Genomic DNA, 16,406 nt, shown 5'->3' on the forward strand with positions numbered 1-16,406 from the left:
TCCAAGTTTACTTTACTTTGTGTAACAGCCCCAGGAAATTAACGAGATGTAATACTGTCACAATTATGTCTCTAACAAGGAAATACCTGGCTACATATTACATAGTTCCTAAATGCAATGTTGGAGAAGGAAATGGCAACCCACTGCAGTATTCTTGCCTGGAGATTCCCATGGATAGAGGAGCCTGGAAGGCTACATCCGTGAGGTCACAAGAGTTGGACACGACTTAGCAACTAAACCACCCTCAAATGCAATGTAATAATGGAGGGAAAAATTACATGTGTCTTCAGTTCAGTTCAGTCACTCAGTCGTGTCTGACTCTTTGCAACCTCATGGACCACAGCACTCTAGGCCTCCCTGTCCATCACTAACTCTTGGAGTTTGCATATGTGTATATGTATATATATATGCATATATGAAAATAGGCACATAGACACTGTACCAACAAAGACAGGATATCTCAAATATCAATATTATATGCAAATAATAAGAGCAAGAGAGTTTTCAAAAATAGAATACTATGGCTTGAGCTTGAAAGTGGGTTTAAGCTTTATCCTGAGGGATGATTAGTATTTACAAGAAGGTAGATTAGAGAAAATTTCAAGTTTGGCGCTGAAGTGAGCAATAGCACAGATTAAAATAGTGATTGGAACAGGATTAACATAGGAATGTTATGCTTACCAGTATTATGTGGTGTGATGTGGAGAAAACAAAGGTCTTAATGAGATAATAAAACTAATTTTTTAAAATTATCCTCCCTGCTCATCTTAAGTGTTTATGACACAAATGGCATATATATATATATATGCATATATGTATATATACATTATATGGAACTTTTTAAGTGTTGTCAATTTTACATTACAGTATTTAATTTATGGGATATCAAGGAGAAGAGTATACATCTCAAAGAACTTTTCATCCTCTTCTAGGGAAAAAATTAATGTATCTTTATTTGTATAGAAGATAGTCATATCATGGTAGATGCAAGTATGAACTTGATCTTTTTATTTATTTGGAGATGAATTATGGTTTAAGGTTGTGCATATGTGCCGGGAGCCAGCGTGAGGAATTCCACCTGTGACAAGGTCATGCGGCAAGAGCTCTGATGGCAAGGCTAATCAGACCTCAGGTTTTCCCCCTGGAATTTCCTGAGCATCCACCCTCCCAAAATAAGAATCTGCCTGCTTTTCCACTTTTCTGATATTCTCTGGAAAAAAGTCAACTCAGGGCTTTAGTCTTCTGCATTTGGAAGGGATGTTTCAGTTAACCCCCTCTGATTGCTCTTTAGCTTGCCTAACAGGTTCCCTGGACCTCTTACAGCTTGTGAATTGCTTGCAGCCCCCAACAGCGAGAGGCACAAAGCTTAAAAGCATCTTAAAGATACAGAGCCTTTTCTAAAGAGTTAAAAATTATATTGGTGATGGGATTTCACTGTTGACTCAATGATTGCCACCAGGCCTCCATATTCTTTATCTTTTAGGCACCTGGGAGGATGTTAATGTAAATAGGATATGGAAAAAGATATATAGTAGTTCTGATGTTAGCAACATTAGACTTTTGAGTTAATTACTTCTCTTTGCACTCCTCTTGTGTCCTTGCTATGTAAGAATGTAACTTTATTTAGTACTTTCTGAGAGTGGCACCAAACTTTGGGAAGATCAACACAAGTAAGTCTTCTGGTTGACAAACCCTTATCAGAAAAAAGGTTGTAAAATGTTAATTGGCCCCTTTTGGCCAGAAGATAATGTAAATCACCTAAGACTTGTGTATACAATTAGGTATGCAGAGAGAAAAGCCTGGTTTTGATGAGTCTGGGCTGCTAACACTGCATAATTTTGTATTACCCATTGATCTCTATGTACAATCTAAAAGGTATATAAGGCCTTCTGAACAATAGGGGCCAGAGCCAGTCGCTGGACTGGTTTTCCTCGTGTCTCTCTCTCTCTTTTTCCCTCCTCTTTACTTTAATTTCAGGCTGAATTTCCATCTGGGGCGCAGAGGCTCGCCAAGTCTACTTACTTGCCCTGGCTGTTAAGACCCACATGAAAGGGAGCCTAAGGTGAGGCACCCTTAGGTATTCAAGCGAGTGCCGGTGGCCCAACGTAGATGGTGCAAATTCCTTGTCTGGAATTTTATTGGTCTTCCGCGTAATCCAAGCTATTCAGCCCTCTTCCTCCACTTAATCTTCCTACTACACTATTTCTTCCTAATCTAATCTTATATTAGTAAGTAAATAAGTCTTTCCTCACCGACTCCGTCCACCCTTCGAATTCCCCGGATCCACCGGAGCTGGACCCCGGCACATACGGGTGCCAAGTTAGCAAAGAATGAACTTGTGATGATTACTTTGATGTGTGAACTTGACTGGAAAACAGTTCCTAGGTATTTAGTCAAACATTATTCTGAATGATTCTTTGAGAGTATGTTTGGATGAGGTTAACATTTAAACCTACTTTGAATAAAGCAGACTGTCCTTCACAATGTGTGTGGGATTCCAATCAGTTACAAAACCAAAGACAGACTTCTAGAGGGAAAAGATGGCATTTAGAGGGCCTTCAGACTTGAACTTCAACATGACTTCTTCCTTGGATCTCCAGTCTGCCAATCTATTCTATACAGATTTTGAGTTTGTCAGTCTTCATAACTGCATGAGCCAATTCCTTAAAATGAAATTTTCTTTCTTTTCTGTCATGCATGTGTGATACATACATACACACACACACACACACACACACACACAGACATGCACACACAGATCCTATTGGTTCCATTTCTCTGGAGAAATAGATATACCAGGTTTATCACCTTTTACCTAGTAGTTCTGAGTAACCACCACTGCAGTCCAGTTACAGAGCTATTCTATTACCACAGAATCTCCCTTGTGCCAACCCTATAGAGTCACACCACCACTTGTCCCACCCCCACCATTCCTAATCCCTGGAAATCATAAATCTATTCTCCATCTCTATAATTTTGTTATATAAATACAATTTTACAATCCTTTAAATTATTTCATTCATACAGTGCAATGCCTCTGAGGGTTATCCAAGCTTTACCATGTATCAAAATTTCCTCCTTATTTTGCTGAGAATATTTCATAGTTCAGATGGTTTCAGTAGCAGTTTAATATGGGGTTTGAAGAATGAGATGGATAGTGTTTTCTGCTCTTTATTTTTGGGATGAGTCTGAGAAGAATTGGTGACAACTCTTTTTTAAATGTTTCAGAGAATTCACTAATGTAGCCACCTCTTCCTGGACTTTTTTTTTTTCCCCTCAGAAGTTACAAATGACTAATTAAGTCTCCTTACTTGTTTTATGTGTGTTTACATTTTCTGTGTCTTCTTGAGTCTGTTTTGGTAACTTGTTTATTTCTAGAAATATATCCCCTTTACCTAGGTTATCTAACTTGTTGGCATATAACTATCCAGAGTATTCAATTACAATTCTGCTTCTGTAATGATCATATTTATGTCCTCACATTCATCTCAGATTTTAGCTATTTGAGGTTTATTTTCCCTAAGTAAGGGCTTCACTGGTGGCTCAGAGGTTAAAGCGTCTGCCTGCAATGCGGGAGACCTGGGTTCGATCCCTGGGTCAGGAAGATCCCCTGGAGAAGGAAATGGCAACCCACTCCAGTATTCTTGCCTGGAGAATCCCATGGACGGAGGAGCCTGGAGAGCTACAGTCCACGGGGTCGCAAAGAGTTGGACATGACTGAGCGACTTCACTTCACTTCACTTCCCTAAGTAAAGCTAGTTAAAAAGTTTTAAATTATGTTAATCTTAAAAAATGTGATTTTTTTCTACTACTTTTCTATTTTTTAGTTTATTTCTGCTCTAATCTTTATTACTTCCTTTCCTCTATTTACTGTTGTTAGTCAGTCCCTCAGTTGTATCTGCCTCTTTGCACTCCCATGGACCATAGCCTACTCTTCACTATTTCTCAGAGTATGCTCAAACTCACGTCTGTTGAGTCAGTGATGCCATCCAACCATCTCGTCCTCTGTTGCCCCCTTCTCCTTCTGCCTTCAATCTTTCCCAGCATCAGGGTCTTTTTCAATGAATTGGCTCTTTGCATCAGGTGGCCAAACCTATTTACTGTTAGGTTTGTTCTTTTTTTTTCTTCATTCCTCTAAGGCATAAAGTTAGTTGCTGATTTGACATCTTCCAGCTTTAAATTGTTCTCTGAGCACGGTTTTTACTGTATCCCATAAAATCTGGTATGCTGTGTCTTCATTTTTATGTATCTCAAGATGTTTTACTGTTTACTTGTGATTTCTTATTTGACCTATTGACAACTTAGAGTGTTGTTTTTAATTTCCACATATTTGGGTGTTTTTTTTTTTTTCTTTCTTGTTTTCTTTCTATTATTGATTTGTAGATTAGTTGCATATTTGTAGAAGAAAATACATTGCATAATTACAATTTTTTTATACTTATTAGGACTTGCTTTGTGGCTTAATATATGATGTTTCTTGGATAACGTTCCATGTTCATTTGAAAAGAATATATATTCTACTGTTGTTTGTTAAGCCTTATATGCTGATTTATAGCCACCTCTGTTCTACTTATATGGAGTATCTTTATTCATTATTTCAATTTCAACTTATTTTCTTTTAAAAAAATATAAATTTATTTATTTTAATTGGAGGCTAATTACTTTACAATATTGTATTGGTTTTGTCATACATCAACATGAATCTGCTACAGGTATACACATGTTCCCCATCCTGAACCCCCCTCCCACCTCCCTCCCCATACCATCCCTCTGGGTCATCTCAGTGCACCAGCCCCAAGCATCCAGTATCATGCATCAAACCTGGACTGGCGATGAGTTTCATATATGATATTATACATTTTTCAATGCCATTCTCCCAAATCATCCCACCCTCTCCCTCTCCCATAGAGTCCCAAACAGTGTCTCTTTTGCTGTTACCATCTTTCTAAAGTCCATATATATGCGTTAGTATACTGTATTGGTGCTTTTCTTTCTGGCTTACTTCACTCTGTATAATCAGCTCCAGTTTCATCCACCTCATTAGAACTGATTCAAATGTATTCTTTTTAATGGCTGAGTAATACTCCATTGTGTATATGTACCACAGCTTTCTTATTCATTCATCTGCTGATGGACATCTAGGTTGCTTCCATGTCCTGGCTATTATAAACAAAGGGAGTCTCTCATAGACATTATTTTGTTGGATCATATTTTGTTTCCATTCTACTAGTGATTGTCTTTCAATTTATGAGTTTAATGCATTTACATTTAAAGTAATTACTGATAAGAGAATTTCTATAATTAATTATTTGCTTTTGGCTTGTCTTATATTTCTTGCTTATTTTCTCAATTACTGTCTTCCCTTGTGCTTGATTTTCTTGTAGGGTGCCTGTTTGATACTCTACCCACAACCTTTTTAATGTATTTTTCAGACATTTCCTTTGCGGTTATTCTGGGAATTGAGTTAGTTAACATCTTAAATTTATAACAATCCTGTTCACATTGATATAATATACCTTCCATAGCATACAACTCTACTCATATAGACACACTGTACCATCTTTATGTTGTTACTGTTACAGTTTGTATATTCATAAACTATGTGTTCATTAACACAGATTTACGAATTTTGTGTGGATTTGTATTTTAACTATATAGTAAAAAACATAGCGCTTAAAATGTAAAATAATCATACTACTTACCTTAATATTTACCTATGTAGTTACTTATGCTATTATTTCATTAAACACACACACACACACACACACACACACTCTGCATAGCATCATTTTTATTGTACTGTGAGTACCCCTTTAGCATTTCTTATAGGACAGGTCTACCATTGACAAAATTTCTAAATTTTCACTTATATCTAATATCATAATTTTTCCTATAATGAAGGATATTTTAGTGGTATATAATTCAAAATCAACAGTTTTTGTTTTTCCTCACTTTAAATATATTATACTGATGTCTTATGGCTTCCATGGTTTTCTGAAGACAAATTAACTATTAATTTTATTCAGGAAAAATTGCATATGAATAATTGCTTTCAGAATCATTTATTTGAATTTCTTGCAAATGTAGATTTGTGCCTTTTATATAATTTGAGGATATGAGGCCATTATTTATCTAAGTACATTTTTCTGTCCTTTTCTCTTTTTCCTTTCCTACTGAGTCACTCATTACGTACACGTTGATATGTTATTGTCCCACAGATTTCTTAGGCCTGTCTTTTCTTCATTCTTTTTTCATTCTCCTCCTTAGACTGCATAATTTCAAATGGTCTTTCTTTTAAGTTTCCTGATTCTTATGTTTGTTTGAATCAGGTCTTTAAATTCTCCTGTGAGTTTCTAATTTCAGTCTTGTACTTTCCAGCTAAAAAAAATTCTTTGTGGTTCTTTTTACATAACTTACATCTCTCTCTAAAATATTCTGATGTTTGGGTCACCAATTTTCCTTTAGATGTTCGTCAAAGCTTTCCTTCAGATCTCTGTATATATTTGAACACTTGGTTTAAAGTCTTTGTCTAGTAAATATAAAGCCTGTAATACAGTTGATACAGTTTGTTACTCTTAAATACAATTAACATACTCTCTTGCTTATTTGCATGTTCACCTTTGGTTGTTTTTATAAAGTGGGCATTTCAAATAAACTAATGGGCAACTGTAGATATTATATTCTTCATATTCTAAATGCTTTTATTTGTTGCTTGCTCTAAGCTGTAGCTGTTTAACTTTTTTTAAATCTGTATTCTTTACTATGAATGTCATCTGAAATCTGTATTCCATTTTTAGCCTATTGACAGAAATTTCCTTGAATTCCTTGAATGCCAAGGGAGAGAGAGAGATAAGAAAACTCTAACAAGACATAACAAAATAAGACCTACTTTCACTCACTCTTTCCAGATTGGTTCTCTGATGAAATACACATTGCCTTCTTCCATGTATATTCAGATCATTTTTAATTATGCTTTAGTCTTAATTTCCTGCTTGAACTAAACCTAGAGATCAGACAAAGGAGAAATCTTAAAGTGTTCTTAGACCTTTATTTTTCTGAACAGATATCTTCTGCAGAACATTCATGTCACTAGGTAAGATGACAGGTAAGATATAAGCCCTAAATTGCCCAATATACACAGGCAATTTCAAATGTCCTAATTTCAAAGTAACAAACAGCAAATGAAACAAAACTTATCCCCTAGCTTTTCTGTCTAGGCTTTTAGTTTTCTATTGTTTTCTTCTACTTTACTTCTTTTGTTTTGTTTTCTTATGAGGATCCTAGGATTACATCAGATTAACCCAAATAATCCAGAGAAAAATCTTCTCATCCAAGATCCTTAACTTAATGATACCCACAAAACATCTTTTGCCAGGGTCCACTTCACAGAATCTGAAGAGTAGAACACGAACACTAGGAAGGGTCATTATTCTGCCTACCACAATAACAATATGTGATTTCATTCTGCATAGTTACATTTTAGGTAAGTAAAACAGTGTATTACACAGATATTTTAGAGGGGTTTTGGCAAAAATAACAAAATAAAACAAGTAACTCTTAAACAATTGGTTTATGTTCTTTTCTTCTGTACTTACACATACTCATGGGCTTACATGACAGCTCAGTTGGTAAAGAATCCACCTGCAATGCAGGAGACCTCGGTTCAATTTCTGGGTTGGGAAGATCCACTGGAGAAGGGATAGGCTACCCACTCCAATATTCTTAGTCTTCCCGTGTGGCTCAGCTGGTAAAGAATCTACCTGCAATGTGGAAGACCTGGGTTCAATCTCTGGGTTTGGAAGATGCCCTGGACAAGGAAAAGACCACCTACTCCAGTATTCTGGCCTGGAGAATTCAATGGACTGTATAGTCCATGGGGTCAAAAAGAGTCAGACATGACTGAGCAACTTTCACATACATACTCATGAAAATTAATTTATATTTATCTGAGAACATATATTACTACATATACTTTAATAATTGGATTTTGCCCTTGGAAATATTTTCTTGAGGACATTTTGCTTTTCAAATAAAGAGACTAACAGTTTTTAATTCACAAATTCACACAGGTGATTCTCCATATTATTTTTCTCATGTGCCACACTACACTTCTGAAAAGTATATATATTTTTTGAAGTCACTGCACTTCAGTTTTTGTTTGCCAATTAATCTCTAGCAACTCATTTTATATGCTTGACAGTGTTAACTAATAAAGGTGGCTTTTGTCTTTTATTAAATGTTCATTTTTCCATTTTTAAAGTAATTCATATCCTTTGTCTGGACATCATCAAACTATCATTCCCGAGTAAATGTCATACTTTATCATTTTTCTCATATATTAATTGTACCTACAGTTGTATTTATATCTCCATTAATTTCATAAAACCTTTCTTGAGGTTAAATTTTAAAACATATATTCATATGATAAAAATGAATTAAATTATTCTCCCATTTTAGATGGATGTATTGATCCTATTATATCAATGATAGTTTGCTTCTTGTACTTACTATCCCAAATAGAAAGTCTGGAATAATATTATCTATTTTGTTTTTGATTACTTATCTTTTACTCCTGCCTGACTGTTAGAATGAAATGGTTTTCATTCTGAATGAGACTATTTTCAGCTCACTAAACACTAAACAGACCTTCCCCCAACAAGACAAACACGTGAAAAAAAAAAAAAATTGGAGAGAGAGAGAAGAAACACAAATTCAAGATATAAGCTTCAAATATTTGAAAATGCTTTCTCTCCCAAGACATTGGATTGAGAATATTTAGTAAAGCAAATTCGGTTAATTATTAAAAATATCCAATCCCATGGACAGAGGAGGCTGGCAGTCTACAGTCCGTGGTGGGGGCGGGGTGGGGTTGCAAAGAATCGGGACATAACTGAAGTCACTCTAGAAGACATTTAAGATATTTTTGTTTATCATTTATTAATATTGATGCAAACATTATTTGAACACAAAGATATACTACTTTTTCTCAAAATATTGCCAACTAGCATCAGTTCAATTCAGTTCAGTCACTCAGTCATGTCCGACTCTTTGCAACCCCACGAATTGCAGCACGCCAGGCCTCCCTGTCCATCACCAACTCCCAGAGTTTACTCAGACTCACGTCCATCAAGTCAGTGATGCCATCCAGCCATCTCATCCCCTATTGTCCCCTTCTACTCCTGCCCCCAATCCCTCCTAGCATCAGAGTCTTTTCCAATGAGTCAATTCTTTGCATGAGGTGGCCAAAGTACTGAAGTTTCAGCTTCAGCATTATTCCTTCCAAAGAAATCCCAGGGCTGATCTCCTTCAGAATGGACTGATTGGATCTCCTTGCAGTCCAAGGGACTCTCAAGAGTCTTCTCCAACACCACAGTTCAAAAGCATCAGTTCTTCAGTGCTCAGCCTTCTTCACAGTCCAACTCTCATATCCATACATGACCACAGGAAAAACCATAGCCTTGATTAGATGGACCTTAGTTGGCAAAGTAATGTCTCTGCTTTTGAATATGCTATCTAGGTTGGTCCTAACTTTTCTTCCAAGGAGTAAGCATCTTTTAATTTCATGGCTGCAGTCACCATCTGCAATGATTTTGGAGCCTTGAAAAATAAAATCTGACCCTGTTTCCACTGTTTCCTCATCTATTTCCCATGCAGTGATGGGGTCGGATGCCATGATCTTCATTTTCTGAATGTTGAACCTTAAGCCAACTTTTTCACTGTCCTCTTTCACTTTCATCAAGAGGCTGTTTAGTTCCTCTTCACTTTCTGCCATAAGGGTGGTGTCATCTGCATATCTGAGGTTATTGATATTTCTCCTGGCAATCTTGATTCCAACTTTTGTTTCTTCCAGTCCAGCGTTTTTCATGATATTAGCCAACTAGCATACATGATATTATTTCAGCGTATTAGAAATTACACATAAACAACTAGCATACATGATATTATTTCAGAGTATTAGAAATTATACATAAATATGAATTTAATCACATGTTTTTAATTGTTATTTTATCTTTTTAGGAGCAATAAGGCTCATTCTTGGTCAATCTATTTTGTGCATAAGAATCGCCTAGGGAGATAGTTTAAATCACAGATTTTTGAGCCCCAACCCTTAGTTTTGTGTTAGTAGATTTAATGAGGGGATATAAGGAAAGGAAATTTTTAATAAGCCATTCACATGATTCTGACATGTTAAATAAAAACCATTCAGAAAATACAATTATACAGGATCAGATTATATGAAGTTTAATTTATGTTATTTGAAATGTATTGACAGTTTAATCTTTTTTTGAAAATGAAGAAGTATGAATTATGGTTTATCTTATGTCAGACTATTTAAAATACTCCACATTTTATAGCATGTGAACTGTTTTGAAAAATTATTGTATTTTTCTGCAGTCTAAAGTTATGATGATTACCATCTTCAATAAACAAGGCAAAGTATGAAGGTTACTTATTTGAGGATGGTTTTAATGGTGTTTCCAGTTTTAACTGAGCAAAGCATAGATCTAGGGTTTAGACAATTAGTCTTTGCTTATATTTTTCTTTCTTTCTTTACATTGATAATATCATTTTTATAATTATATCGATTATTTTATGATTGAGTAGAAATGTTCTTGATGTTTCACTTTTTAAATAAGAATTTTAAGAGTATAATATGACTGTGTGTGGATCAGTGTCTCAGCCATGTCTGACTCTTTGCAACCCCATGGACTATATATAGCCCAGCAGATTCCTTGGTCCATGGAATTCTTCAGGCAAGAATACTGCAGTGGCTTGCCATTTCCTACTTCAGGGGATCCTCCCAACCCAGGAACCACATTGCAGGCAGATTCTTTACCATCTGAGCCACTAGGGAAGCCCCAATATTCCTGGAAGAATCAAAGCTGAATGACTTAGTTTGGTGATTTTAAATGTCTCTGGTCATAATTAGGGTTTTAGAAGTTCACTAGCATGTACTTTCAGTAACAATGTAGGATAGAAATGGATTTACTGTAAGCTTTTTGTTCTTCTTAAAACTTTAATTTGTTATCATTAAGGTTGACATTTATTGAGGATATATTTGTTAAAGTGCAAATTATCTTTAGGAATAAATTAATTGGATTTATACATCCTTTTTATAAGATTGTTATTATTATCACCTCTATTTTCTAGATGGGGACATTGATAAAATTTTCTCAAATATTCTGAGGTAAACAAGCAGTACAGATTTAACTTACTTAGTTTGTATTTTTTATAAAAATACAATGGGCATATTTATAACAATGGGCATATTTAAAATGAACTCTGCAAGTTTCTTATACATAACTATTTTCTTTGTTTGTAGTTTTGAGACATATCTATAAAAATTGTAAGTTAAACTACATTACCTTTTGATTTTTCAATGCTTTATTTCTACAAGCAAATACTATTCTCTGGTGGTAGCTAACATTTTTGAAACTATGACTTTGTCCTTCATCTAAATGGTAAATGGTTGTCTTTTCTGCCAATCACTTTTATCTCTGCACTGTAAGCTAAAAGTGATATGGTTTATTGCAAAAGGGTCATCAGGAAAATGAATTTCAATATTCCTTGATGTGTGTGAACCACCAATTGTGAAGAAAAGCCTTGAGCATGAACAATGAGATCATAAATTCTTTTGCAATCTGTTCTTTGTATAAAAGAAAAATAAGGATAAATGTAACTATGAACTGAATATGATATCATTGATAATGTAATGTATTCACCCCAAGATGAGGGGAAAAACATATTTGTTATATTGAAGAGAATATATACTTTAGTTTTATTGAAAGTTATATTAAAATTTTAAAGAAACACAGGTACAAGGACATAATTTGCAATTTTATACAGAAAAAAGTATAGGTGAAAATGATAAAAGATGGAAGCAAAATAATAATAATAATAACTTCTCCACAAAATTATAGGCCTGAATAACATTGATCTCTTCTAAATTACTAATCCCAATTCATATTAAGAGTCATCCATTGTAACAGAATTTGTTAGATTCAGCAAAAACTGGTTGATTTGCTATTAAGACAGCTAAAATAAATAAATATATTATCATCACCAAGGTCCTATTATTGCAGCAGTGCCCTCATTCATCACTTGGATAACTCACTGAACAACAACTATAAAGTGTTTAAATGTACATGGTAGTCTCCTGAATTCTGGAGAATAAATTCTGGAGAATTTAACAGATGTAAAATACAATAGAAAATACTCTCAATTTTGTTGGGAAGCAAAAACATATAGGAAATAAAAGAAATCAAGATGAAAATGATTACATTTAAATAAACATCAATAGCTTGGATAAAAATAAAAGAATAATATGTAAAAGACTTTCACAGGCAAATGAGAAGCCTATAATCCGGCATGGTCAGAACGCCTATCACAAAATACATAGAAGTTGAACTGTGTCAAGCAAGTTTTCAGTGCTATTTTTCCAACAATATTTGCTCCCTTCAAGTCTCACATTTTGTTAATTCTTGCAACACTGAAACATTTTCATTATTATCTCATATTTGTTATGATGATCTGTGGTCAGTGATCTTCAAGAGTACTATCTTAATTGTTCTGGGAGTGCCGCAAACCACATCCCTATAAAATGGTGAGCTTAATTAATACACATGTGCATTTTAACCACTCCACTGACTGGCTGTTTTGCTATCTCTTTCTCTTCTCATGCTTTCCTATTCCCTGAGACACAATGACATTGAAATTAGGTTGGCTAATAACCCTACAATGGACTCTAAGTGTTCAGGTGAAAGGAAGAGTTCTATATCTCTCATTTTAACTCAAAGGCTAGATAAGATTAAGCTCTGTGGGGAAGGTATGCTGAAATCTGAGATAGGCTGAAAATTAGCCCTCTTGTGCCAAACAGCCTAGTTATGAATGCAAAGGAAAAGTTCTTTAAGGAAATTAAAGATGCTACTCCAGTGAACACATGGATGATAAGAAAGTAAAATAGCCTAATGCTGATACTGAGAGTGCTTTAATGGTCTGGATAGAAGATCAAATCGGGCACAATATTCTATGTTGTTGTTCAGTTACTAAGTCATGCCCAAGTCTGCAAACTCATAGACTACAGAACATCAGGCTCCCCTGTCCTCCACTATCACCAGAGTTTGCTCAAATTCATGTCCCTTGAGTCAATGATGCTATCTAACAATCTCATCCTCTGACTTTAGGCAAAGTCTAATCTAGAGTCGAAGTCATAATTATCTTCATTTTTATGAAGGTTGTGAGAGGTGACAGATCTGAAGAAAAAAAAAATTAAAGCAAGCAGAGATTGAATGATATTAAAAGAAAGAAGTCGTCTCTATAAAGTACAAGATGAAGCAGAAAGTGTTAACGTAGAAACTAAGGCAAGTTATCCAGAAGATCCAGCTAAAATAATTAAACAAAATGGATTGCTACACTAAATAAAATATTTTCAATTGGAAGAAGATGCCATTTAGGACTAGCTAGAGAAGAGTCAATTTCTGCCTTCGAAGCTCCAAAGTACAGGCTGACTCTTGTTAGGGGTTAATATAGCTCGTTAAGTTGAAGTCAATGCTCATTCACCATTCTGAAGATCCTAGGATCCTTAGGAATTACACTAAATCTATCCTGATTTTGCTCTATAAATGGAATAACAAAACCTGGATGATGGTACATCTGTTTACAACATGCTCTACTGAATATTTTAAAACCACTGTTGAGACGTACTGCTCAAGGGAAAAAAAAAAAAAGTTACTGCTCAATGACAATGCACCTGGTCAACCAAGAACTCTGATGCAGATACATAATTAGATTCAGGTTTTTTTCATCCCTGCTAACACATAATACAACATCCATCCTGCAGTCCATGGATCAAGGAGTAATGTTGACTTTCTAGTCTTAATATTTAAGAAATACATTTCTTAAGGCTATAGATACCATAGGTAGTGATTTTTCTGAGGGATCCAGGCACAGTAAATTGAAAATCTCCTGGAAAGGATTCAGCATTCTAGATGGCATTAAGAACATTTGTGATTCCTGGGAAGAGGTCACAATATCAACAGGACTTTGGAATAAGTTGATTCCAACCCTCAGTGAATGACTTTGAGGGGTTTAAGATTTCAGTGGAAGAAATAACTACAGATATGATGGAAATAGCAAGAGAACGAGAATTAGAAGTGGAGCATCAAGACAGCAGTAAATTGCTGCAATCTCATGAGACAACTTTATGGATAAGGAGTTGTTTCTTATGGATAAGCAAACAATTGATTTCTGCAAACAGAATCTATTCCTGATAAAGATGCTGTGAAGGTTATTGAAATAACAAAGAGAATTTAGAATATTATATAAACTTAGTTGATAAAGCAACAGCAGGGTTTGACAGGATTGATTCCAATTTTGAAAGAAGTTCTAGTGTGGTTAGAATGCTCTTAAATAGTAGCATTAAAAGGCATGCTACTAATGTGGCAAACTTCACTGTTGTCTTATACTAAGAAATTGTCACAGCCATCCCAACCTTTAGCAACAACTACCATCATGAGTCAGAAGGCATCAACACTGAGGCATGAATATCTACCAGCAAAAAGATTACAACTCAATGAAAATACAAATGATTGTTAGCATCTTTGAGAAGTAAGTTACTTTTTAATTAAGGTATGTACATTTTTAGACATAATGCCATTGCATACTTAACTATGATATAATGTGCACATACCTTTTCCATCACTGGGAAACTAAAATATATTTTTGGTATTTTTTCATTGTCATATTCACTCTATTGTGGTGGTCTGGAACCAAACCCACAATAGCTAAGTTATACAGGGATTAAGCCCCAGGTTTTATTTCCAGAGGTATATAGTTTCAAACTATCTACACCAGATATAGAATTTTCATTTTTATCACTTATCTTGGCATAAGGATGGGACTTCTCTTCCCCTATATTTAGTTAGTTGCTTAATTAGGCTCATTTGAGATTTTTTTTTTGACCAATTTAAAATCCCAAATAAGGAGACTGATACAAATTATTCTGAGAGATGACTATTTGGCCAATCATTTTCATAGAAACTTACTGCTTCATAAACTTGTTTCTTAACAGTTTCCAGAGTAGACAATTTTTCTTTTTCTTTTTTATTTTTTTACCATCTGTGAATGGGATATATAGCATTCATGAATTGCACGTGGTGATCTTATGTGTATGCACTTTAGCAAACTTCAGCTGTCCTAGTATGAAAATTTCTGTAAACTTTTTATATCTCCAAAGGGGATATTATCTGATCTCTTACAATCTTGTCTAAATGACAATGGCATGATTTTCACAAAAGGCATAAAGAAAAGTGAGAAATAACATTTACTAAGAAGTTGTGTTGGAATATGGAAAATGAGCATCCCTTTTGTTCTCAAAACAATCTTGAAAGTGAAAGTGTTAGTCACTCAATCCTGTCCAACTCTTTGTGACCCCATGGACTGCAGCCCTCCAGGCTCCTCTGTCCATGAAATTCTCCAGGCAAGAATAATGGAGTGGGTAGCCATTCCCTTCTCCAGTGGATCTTCCCAACCTAGCGACTGAACCTGGGTCTTCGGCATTGCAGGCAGATTCTTTACCAAGCCACCAAGGAAGCCCGAGACAAATGAATGAAATTTTAAAAAGATGAAATTAGATCAATGCAGCTAGAACAAATTTTGTGCAGACAAAAAGCTTAGCAACGTGATTTTAATTTGATACTGAAGAATCTAGAATACTAGTGTTTCTTTATTAATTTAATTTTTATTGTTATTGTTTATCAAAACACAATGGCATATTAACTGTATTTGTTAGAACCTTTACCTCTTCCATCTGTGACTACCCTCCATCATGCTTCCCATCTGTGTTTGGTAGCAGAACACAATTCTGGTAACTGATAAAGTGGAAATGAAGTTGGAGTAGCATTTATTATAGGTTAGATGGAACATATTTATGTGGAACAGAATCATCTCTGTCCATAGTTACACTTTTGTTATCTGTCTGTGGAAGTAATAGTCTGGTACAATTGTAATAGCCATTGTCAAAACCCAACTAAGGTCATGAAGGGACACAGTCTCATTCAAGATCATGTCATGATATATATTCTATGGTATCAATTCTTGGACTTATGTAGATAATAAAAGAAAAAAAGATATTTAGTGTTCAAAATTGAATTTAGTCTGTGTGAAATGTATTAGATGTGCAAAATTTAAAGGAACATTTGATTTTCATTTCTTGTCTAGTCAAAATAGAATATTTCTATCAACAAAAATGTATTTCATAACTTGATATATATATATATATATATATATATATACACACACACACATAGGTATAGATACAGATATTTCACAATGTGAATTGCTTGAATAAAAAATAATTTCTGTGTTTTCAGGGCATAAAACTGCATCATTACTACAAAATGTTAATA

Source organism: Oryx dammah, unplaced genomic scaffold (genome assembly GCF_014754425.2).
Source record: "Oryx dammah isolate SB20612 unplaced genomic scaffold, SCBI_Odam_1.1 HiC_scaffold_20, whole genome shotgun sequence".
In the NCBI taxonomy this organism is placed as follows: Eukaryota; Metazoa; Chordata; class Mammalia; order Artiodactyla; family Bovidae; genus Oryx; species Oryx dammah.